Source organism: Nyctereutes procyonoides, unplaced genomic scaffold, assembly GCF_905146905.1.
Source record: "Nyctereutes procyonoides isolate TBG_1078 unplaced genomic scaffold, NYPRO_anot_genome, whole genome shotgun sequence".
NCBI classification, from domain to species: domain Eukaryota; kingdom Metazoa; phylum Chordata; class Mammalia; order Carnivora; family Canidae; genus Nyctereutes; species Nyctereutes procyonoides.
This window is the reverse complement of record NW_026575142.1, coordinates 64,435,407-64,445,367: the sequence shown is the minus strand read 5'-3', so window position 1 is coordinate 64,445,367 and position 9,961 is coordinate 64,435,407.

Here is a 9,961-nt window from a genome sequence, read left to right as displayed (position 1 = left end):
ACAAGTTTGATGATGTTATCATGCCTACTAATACAATATCCATTCTGCAGCCCATGGATCAAGGATTAATTACAACTTTCAAGTATTTTTTTTTAAGAAAAGTATTTCATATGACCATAGCTGCCATAGACAGTGACTCCCCTGATGGATCTGGGCAAAGGAAATTGAATACATTTTGGGAAGGATTCACCATTCAAGACGCCATTATGAACATTCGTGATTCATGGGAATAGGTCAAAATATCAGAATGAACAGGAATCTGGAAGAAGTGGATTCCAACATTCACAGATGACTTTGAGGGGTTCAAGATTTCACTAGAGGAAGTAGCTGCACATGTGTTAAAAAATAGCAAGAGAACTAAAATTAGAAGCAGAACCAGAAGATGGAACTGAATTGCTGCAATCTCATGGTACAACTTGAATAAATGAGGTGCTTCTTCTTATGGATGAGCAAATAAAATGATTTCTTGGGATGAAATCTACCCCTGATAAAGATGCTATGAAGACTTTTGAAATGACAACAAAGGACTTAGAATATTACATAAACTTAATTGATAAAGCGGCAGTTTAAGAGGATCGCCTCCAATTTTGAAGAAGTTCTACTGCGGGTAAATTGGTATCAAACAGCATCTCCTGCTAAAGAGAAATGACTCGTAAAAGGATGAGTCAATCAATGTGACAAACTTTATTGTTGTTTTATATTAGCAAATTGCCACAGCAACCCCACTCTTCAGCACCTGCCATCCTGACCAGTCAGCAGCCATCAACACTAAGGCAAGACCCTCCACTAGCATAAAGATTATGACTTGCTAAAAGCTCAGATGATGATTAACATTTTTGAGCAATAACATATTTTAATTAAGTTATATACACTGTTTTTTAGACATAATGCTATTTCACACTTCATATACTACTGTATAGTGCCAGCCTAACTTTTATATGTGCTGGGAAACCAAAAAAATCATGTGACTTGCATTTATTTCAATATTTACTTTATTGCAATGGTCTGGAACCAAACCTGCAATATCTGCAAAGTATGCCTGTATTCCAAAGGAAAACAAAATGAAGTTCGGTGAAGTCCCCACAAGTCACACTTAGCTGGTAGAAGAAAAGTCAGGATTAAAGCCCACTAGGTTTTTCAGACACTCAGTGCAGTGGCATTTTAATAGCACTCAGATTTTTGTGCTCTCTCTCATATATATTCTTTCATATATATATATACTTTTTAATCTTCATCAGGATTTGTCTGATTTTTCTGATCCTGCCATCTGTGGTCAATTGACCCCCACTCAGTCTTAAGCACCTCCCACAGTATCATTTGATCCTGTTATTGCAGGGTGCCGTTATAACAAACTGTTAAGAAACTTGCTGGTGTGTTTGCCCAAAAGTACAGGGCAGAAGCAGAGACAACAGGAACAACAACAATGAGAATAAATTCTCAAAAAGGGAAATTAAAAAATGCCCTCCTGCCACAGCAATGGGACTGGAGAAAAGTTGGTGTGGTGGGGACTGAAGGGGGATAAGAGTATAGACCCTAGAGCTGAAAACCAGAAAAAAATAAAGGCTAAAATATTTATATTTGAGAAAAAATAACAGTGAATTTCAGAGAAAGGGAGAAAAACATATATATGATAAGAATTTCCAATTACTGTATTCATATGTCTAAAGGAGCAGCAGGAAGAAGCAGCAATTTGGCAAATGCATCTTTTGTGTGTGTGTTTTTTAAGATCTTATTTATTTATTCATGAGGGACACAGAGAGAGAGAGAGAAAGAGAGAGAGAAGACACAGGCAGAGGGAGAAGCAGGCTCCATGCAGGGAGCCCGATGTGGGATTCGATCCCGGGACTCCAGGATCACGCCCTGGGCCGAAGGCAGGCGCCAAACTGCTGACCCACCCAGGGATCCCCCACACCTTTTGTGTTTAAACATCAACTTTGCTTTGTGATATAGATACTTGTCTTTCAAGTACTATATTTTCCAGAACTAGAAAAGACCAGGAAAGTAAACTCTCCAAGCTGTTTATGAGTGAAATTCTATTTTGACTTTTAAAATGGAAAAGAATTTCAAAAAGAGTAAAGATCTGTGATAGAGGAAAAAAAGAGATACTGTGGTTAGTTTATTTTAAGGACCAGAGTCTTTCGAAAACATAATCAACTTGAATTTAGCATATTATAGACTAAATTTAAACGATCTCTAATAAAAAGAATATCGGACCTACAGTACACACACACACACACACACACACACACACACACACACACACAGCATGATGCTAATGACTAGGGGATAGACTTGCTTTTCTGAAGCAAGAGAAAACACCTCCCACCTTTTACCTGTAGCCTCATCTCCCAAATGGCAGGGCTGCTATTGATTATCATCCACTGTCTGGTGTCTAAAAGTTAAATCCAAGTACTTACCGCTAGGGGTCTAAGAGTTCTGTTTGTGTGAAGGGATGGAGGTAGACTGAGATAATCATCCGACAACTTCTTATTCTTTAAACCACCGGTCAACCTGTGAGTCTTTGAAGTTAAACATCTAAAGCTTATTAATTGCAGAGAAACTCTTGATATAAAAAAAACAGCTACTGATATGTAAACAAATTAGTTCACTTTTGTGTATGCAAAGAAATTACCTGTATCCTTCCCTCCCTTCTCCCTTCACCCCAATTCCCAACAGCCATTAATACTATGAATTCTCCTCCTGCTGGGGACAACTATGGCCATAAAACTTGATGCATGAGGGCAGCCCGGGTGGCTCAGTGGCTTAGCGCCACCTTCAGTCCCAGGTGTGGTCCTGGAGACCCAGGATTGAGTCCCACGTCAGGCTCCCTGCATGGAGCCTGCTTCTCCCTCTGCCTGTGTCTGTGCCTCTCTCTCTCCCTCTCTCTCTCTCTCTCTCTCTCTCTCTGTCTGTCTTTCATGAATAAATAAATAAAATTTAAGAATAAAACTCGATGCATGAAAATATTAATGAACTTTCTATTTTCCCTTCATGTTTTTTTTTTCCAGTTTCTTTCTGCCTTTAGAAAGGGAAATTGAAGGATCTCCCGGTTCACTTCTCTTAACAACCTTGTAAAACACCCCTCACTTGGAAAAGTAGACTCCTTCACAGATTTATCATCAGGAAATAAAAATATTTGCTCAGTTGCCAAATATAAGATATGCCTACACATTTGATAATGAACTCCCCAGTCTTGGGGGCTGCTTGGTGGAGGAACTGACATTTTAGGATCTCTACTCTCTGCTATTCGAACTCCTCCCTAAGGTTACCAATTTCACTGCTAACACCTCATGTTCTTTGTGTATTAATCTTGTATTGCAGTGAATTGCTCACAGGCTTTCAAAAATTAGAAAAAAACATTGCTTCTTCCTCTGGCTACTTTTTCATTTTTCTCCATTCCCTGCCTCAGCCTTCGTTCCCTATACCATTTACATCTTCAGAAACAACTTTTTCAAATTCTCTTTAAGCTGACAGCTGTTTCCATAATTTTCTGAAAAATACAGTCTTAAAGTCACCAAACCTCTTTATTTTAAGCCCAGTGGCTTTTTTCCACTATAATTTGCCTTGGGCCGTATCTGATAAAAAAGGAAGTTTCTGAGTGGGTGCCATGTTCTCCACATCATACAATACCATCTCTTTGTCTCCATTTCTTCAGTCTGTAGTGGCCATTTTATTTGTTGGTTTCCAGACTAATTGTCCTTAAAGTATATTTGCATATTTTCATTTGTTTGCTCTGATACTGTCAATAGAGCCCCCCGCCCATTACTGCATCAGATCTAAACTTCCTTTGCTTGTCTCCTAGGGTCGTCCATCAGTTTGTACACACAGAAATTATTTGTTGAGAGCCAACCTTAAGGAAGATTAACCTGGCAGTTTGTATGCGTAGCTGTTCCCCACGAAGAATGAACATATATAGGATATAAAAAGGAGGTAAGATCCCTCATTTGATTTCAGTTGTGTTCATATTTAATCTCAAATTTCAGGTTATGACACATTAGAATTTTAGGTCTTATAAAAGAAAATAAATTGCTCGGAAGGGGAAAAAAGGCGTGTGATAGTTGAGGGGTTCATAATCTCATTATGATGAAATTATTTATTACAGTTTTCCCCAGTTGCCTTATTTTTAGGAATGCATTGATGGCTATCAATGATCAGATGCAAAGGCTCTAAGCTACTCATACATAAGTCTATGATTATCACATATAATGTAGGGAAATGGTTACCATTATGAACTCAATTTATTTGTTAATACTTCATTAGTTTCATGTTAATATTTCTTTCTTGAAGCTTAACCCACAGAGAATTTCATTACCACTACTATTCAGGTGTCAAATCTCTTTCTAAAACAAAACAAAGGAAAATCTTTTATAAAAGTGAATCCTTAGTTTTGCAGACAAAAGAAACTGTGAAAAAGAAGATTAAATCTTCATCAGTTTAACTCACAAAGCAAATGCATAGGGAAATCGCATTATTCACCATTTAAATTGCCTAATTAGTCTTGGGAGTTTTTTTTTTTTTTAGTCTGTCCAAGGTAAAGGAATTCTACATCCAGTTATAATAATGCTAAATTTCTAAATAGTAGATTTAGGTAAATCTTCCATTGAAAGAAATAAATCACTTCTGTGCTGAGGAAACTCTATTAAGATACCATCTGAAAGATCTATGGAGCCCTGAAGTGGAATACATACATTTTTAAAAGGATAAACATAAAGGAAAATGTCTGTCATGCTTTACAGCGAATATATCCACCCACATGTTCGAGAGCTCCCTGATTTATTCTCAAGTAACAACCTTGACTCTTTAAACATTGTTTATGATGGTCAAATGAGAACATACACAGAGTTTGAATACAAGCTATCTGCTAGTAGGTTTCCTTTTGAGAATAAAACATTCTTAAAGCACCATTTACTTTCACAAACAGCATATGCTCACCATGTGGCACCATTCTTGTTAACACCAAAGTAGCAATTTGAGCTTAACAGCTTATAATAATAATAGTATGTGATGTCAAGTCCTCGGAGTCTCAGATGTCAAAGGTGATCATGAACATAAATGCAAATTCCCAAAATCTTCTCTGCTGGGAAAAAAAGAGCTTTGCCAAGGCTAAAGAATCCAGTAGAAATACAAATGCTTGGTCTCCAGCTTCTAATAAGCTCAGAAATTGTCTTCACAATTTCACTGCATCACCTTCATCTGGTTTTAATGCATACACATGTCTAGTGAATTAGTTCCCCTTGGGGGAAAATTTTGTTGTTTCAAGAGCTTGAGATTTTCAATGAAGTGCCAATGATCTGATACAAATTGTTGAAAGTTTTATATTACAACTGTTCCCTTTTATATGAGCCGACTGTTTACTTTTTGAGCACCTTCAAACCTTCTAGCATTTCAGAATAATGTTTAAAATATGGTATTATTAAGAAACTTCAAGATTACAGCTGTGAAAACAGACCTATGTCATTATAATCAGTGAGAAAGTCCCTTAACTGGGATTTCAGAATATAAAAGGAGCCCATGCAGAGAATTGGCAGGGTAAAAACCAAAGAGAGAAAAGAGAAAAAGAAAGAAGGGAAAAATCCATCAAGCAAAGAAAGGGGGTGTTTCCATTCTTGACAAGCCCATTTGAAAAAATAAAAGTAATTCAGTATTTGAGTAGAAGACTTACTTTATGGGGGAGGGATGTGTAGTTACTTACTGCACTGGCTTGAATAATCACTTCACATATTACTCTATTAAAGCACTTAATCTTTTCCATTTTATTTTTAAAAAAGATTTTATTTATTTATTCATGAGAGACGCAGAGAGAGAGCAGCAGAGACACAGGCAGAGAGAGAGGCAGGCCCCATGCAGGGAGCCTGATGCGGGACTCAATCCCAGGACTCCAGGACCACACCGTGGGCCAAAGACAGCCACCAAACCACTGAGCCATCCAGGGATTCCCTAATCTTTTCCATTTTAAATGGATATTTATCTATCTGCTTTTCCTACTGACTGTGAGCTCTTCAAGGACCAGAACCATCTTGTATATGTTCTACAAACTAGGGCCTCTTGTATTGCAGATATTCAACATTTTTGGTTAAATAAATGATACAGACTAGAATGGTACAGAAAACACATTTTTGCTCAGATTTACATGTAAAGGCAGAAAAATAATGGATAAAGAAAAAATATTCCATATTAGTGTTGTATTAAGGGAAAGAGACATTCAATATGCATTCATATGCTGTGGTAAGATGATCACAAAGAATGAGCAAATTATGTAACCCTCATTTGGGGAGTCCCCACCTCTCAGCAATAGGCTGCAGTCCAACAGTGTGGGTGTTTTCCCTTGGACACTGAATTCCCTGGGTTGCAGGAACACAAAAGGCAGAAGATAGTAGAGGATCCACATGATTCAGTTTCAAAAAATGGTGTCCTGATAAGTGAGGCTAGTGAGACACACAAAGGTCCTTCTCAAAGAGATTTCAGAGAAATCAAATTGGGTAAGAGGAAAGAAATTCCACACAGGGGTTCCGGTGGACTGATGAATTGTAGAAAGTGGTATCCTATCTCAGCCAGGCCCCAGGGACTGCCTCTCAAGTCTTTTGCTGTCTTATTTGTCAAACGTTCTAGTCCTCCTCAAAGTCTACCAACAATGTCTATACTCTTACTTTCTTCCCTCTCTTCCATCCTAAAACAAGGCCCTGCCTCTAGGGGAGCCTGAGAGGCTCAGCTGGTCAAGCATGTGCCTTTGGCTCAGGTCATGATCTCAGGGTCCTGGGATCAAGCCCCATGTCAGGCTCCCTGCTCAGTGGGCATCTGTCCTTCTCCCTCTGCCCCTTGTGGTCTCTCTCTTTCAAGTAAATAAATAAAATATTTTATTAAAAAAATGCCCTCCCTTTAGTCTGTTCCCACTAAAACACTGTCACTACCTTTCCTTTCTTTTTAATGCAAATTTCTTTATCTCCACTTCCACACCAGCCTTTTCCTTCCTACCCTCTGGAATCTAGCTTCCAGCTCCATTACTCTGTAGATACTGCTTTCACTAAGGTCGCCAATGACCTCTTAATTGCCAAATCTATAAACACCTTAGCTTTCACTGTACAGAAGGTTTCTGTTGCATTTGATACCTTTGATCCCTCCTTTGATCATTATACAAAAAAAAACCTGAGAATAATAAGTTAGTGATGAGAATTAATGTAAGTAAAGTACTTAGCACAGCTTTTTTGCACATAGTGTGGGCTCTAACAATGTTTGCTAATATTATCACATTATTATTTTTCTTAGTTGTCTTTGTGATTCCACTTTCTCTCTCTCCTTTTAAAGGAATGTGTCCCTCACCCAATGCCCTCATTATCTACACTGTATAATCTTACTGGTCTTTTGATTTCAACAACTATTGTGTTGTGACTGTCACATCCATATCTCCAGCCCAGTGCTCTACTAAAGCTTTATATGTATATATCTAACTTCCTGATGCAGATTCCTATCTCAATTGGCAATGTGTTCTATAGAGGACGGTTGAGAATAGGGGTGAAATCACCCCCAGTTGAGAACTGGTGGTTAACTTATATGTGGTCATTTGAGTCTTTCCTCAGGTGACTGTAAACTTCCTGAAAGCCAGCACAATGGCGATTCATCCCTGTGTCCCTCAGACATAGCACAGAGCCTCACATATACTGAAGCCAAATATCTAACTTCCCAAATTCTCAATTTAGAACATCTTATTTTAATTAGGAATCATATTTACACACCCCTCCCAAACAGTCTCTGTACAAACTATTATATTTAGTCCTGACTTCTTTAAAAAGGAAGCATCTGGAATATTTTAATAATGAGAAAAATACATTGTTAAGTGGATGGTGACTAAAATTTTGAGATAAGAGCATACTGTTAAATTTAGAAATCATATGAAACTTTTTTTTCAGAGAAGGTTTGAATAATAATACTCTATTAAAAGACTGATTTCCTGGGTTTTTTAAAATAACCCAAAGAAATAGGAACTTCTAAAAATTTCACAGCCAACCTAAATCTAAGACATGAAAAACATAATAAAGTACTGGGGTTTCTATGTTTGAAGCCATCACGTCTATGGCTCCATGTCAATTTATAATGGTAAATGTGCCACAGAAACAAATTTGTCATGGGAATTTTCACAGCAATAAATATCACAGTCTGGTGGCAGTAGATGGAGTTATGGATCACACCCTCACAAGTCTTAGGCCTAGTTTGGGGAATGTGACATGTGTAATGCACATTAGCTGAGACTTTCAGATCTTTTCATGCTTCAAAAACCAGACCAGATTGGCTGAATTGCAGAATATATTTGCTGCAACACAGTAAAGTGTCCCCTTAAACCACACCCCAGCTGATTGTGGGAGACAAATTAGCTGAAATCAGATCTTCAAAACAATGTGATACACTGGGAATGAGGATCAATCTTAAAATAATTTCAATTCAAAAATTATGTTTTCCATTGCTTGAAGGCATGGAACTATTTAAATGGAATATGATTTACTGATAATATCATCAATTAGAGGTAAAGTAGTAGAACTTCAGGTTCCACAAGTGGTATATTATCAACCTTGAACTTAAAATCTTTATAATTGTGCCTCTTATAACGCTTCCTTTTCTTGACTATTTCTCCCCTACTCTCTCTCTCTCCACCCCCACAAAAACAAAACAAAACAAAACAAAACTTGGTCACCTTGCCTTTTTCATTTTATAAAGTTCCTTTTCCTTCTTTTGAATTTTTAATTTAGCAAATATCTGTATTCTAGACAACAGCCCATACACCTCAGGTGGGCCCTAAAAGAGTCAATAATCATCTTATCCTTAAGGAATTAATAATCTATTATTAAAAAAACACAAGTTCAAAATGATCAAAAAACCAGATAGAATGTGAACGTACTATAGAAAGGGAAAATGAAGTGCCATAGAGGTGATATATTACAAGCAGAAATTGGGTTGGGATATGGTCAGGAAAACATCAAGTCAACTATTTTTTTAATGTACATGAAAGCATAAAACACAGTGCATGACTCATGGTAGGCATTCAACAAACATTTATCTTCTTCCCTCCCATAGAGGTGTTATAGGCTGAATTGAGATCCCTCTAAATTCGTATGTTGAAATTTTAACCCCCAATACCTCAAACCCGTACTTTGATGTGGGCCTTTGTAGAGGTAATGAAGGTAAAATGAGGTCATATGGGTGTTCTGTTCCAATATGATTGATGTCTTTGTAAGAAGAGATCAGGACACAGACACACAGAGGAAAGGCCACGTGAAGACACAGGGATAAGATAACCACCTACGAGCCAAGAAGAGAAGCCCTCAGAAGAAACCAACCTGCCAACAGCTTCATCTTGGACTGCTAGCCTCCAGAACTGTGAAAAATTGAATTTCTGCTATATAAGTCACCCAGTTTTTTTGTTACAGCAAACTAATATAAGTGTCAGTGAATACAGGATCCCTTTAATCTGTATTTTTAAGGAGCTGAAGCTTGGGAATTTGCTTTGTAAGTCAAACAAGGTTTGTGAGCTGAAAATGTCCTGAAGACCTGAGTTTAGATAAAAAGATTTGGCTTTTGTGTTTGGATTGTGATAGTAGGGGAGACAAATTTGAAAGATAAGTTTGGGGAGCATTGGTCACTGGATCAGCCCAAGTACAAAATAACTGGGATCTGAATATTTTGATAAAGAAAATGGAATTGAAGTAAAGTGTATTTAACTTAGCAACTGATTATATACTGGAAAGCCAGGGAATAAGAAAGCTCAATGGTACCCTGTGTTTACATGGTAGAGGTATTAAAAACAAAGATAATAGTATAATTTTTGTAAAGTTAAGAACATGACTGTTCTGTAAATATAGAATGGATACGTTAAATATTTTATTCAACATATTAATTTATGAAGAAAAAAAAACAGTAACACACACACACACACTCCTAACAAGGGCAATCACGAGTGCTGAAATCAATTTGC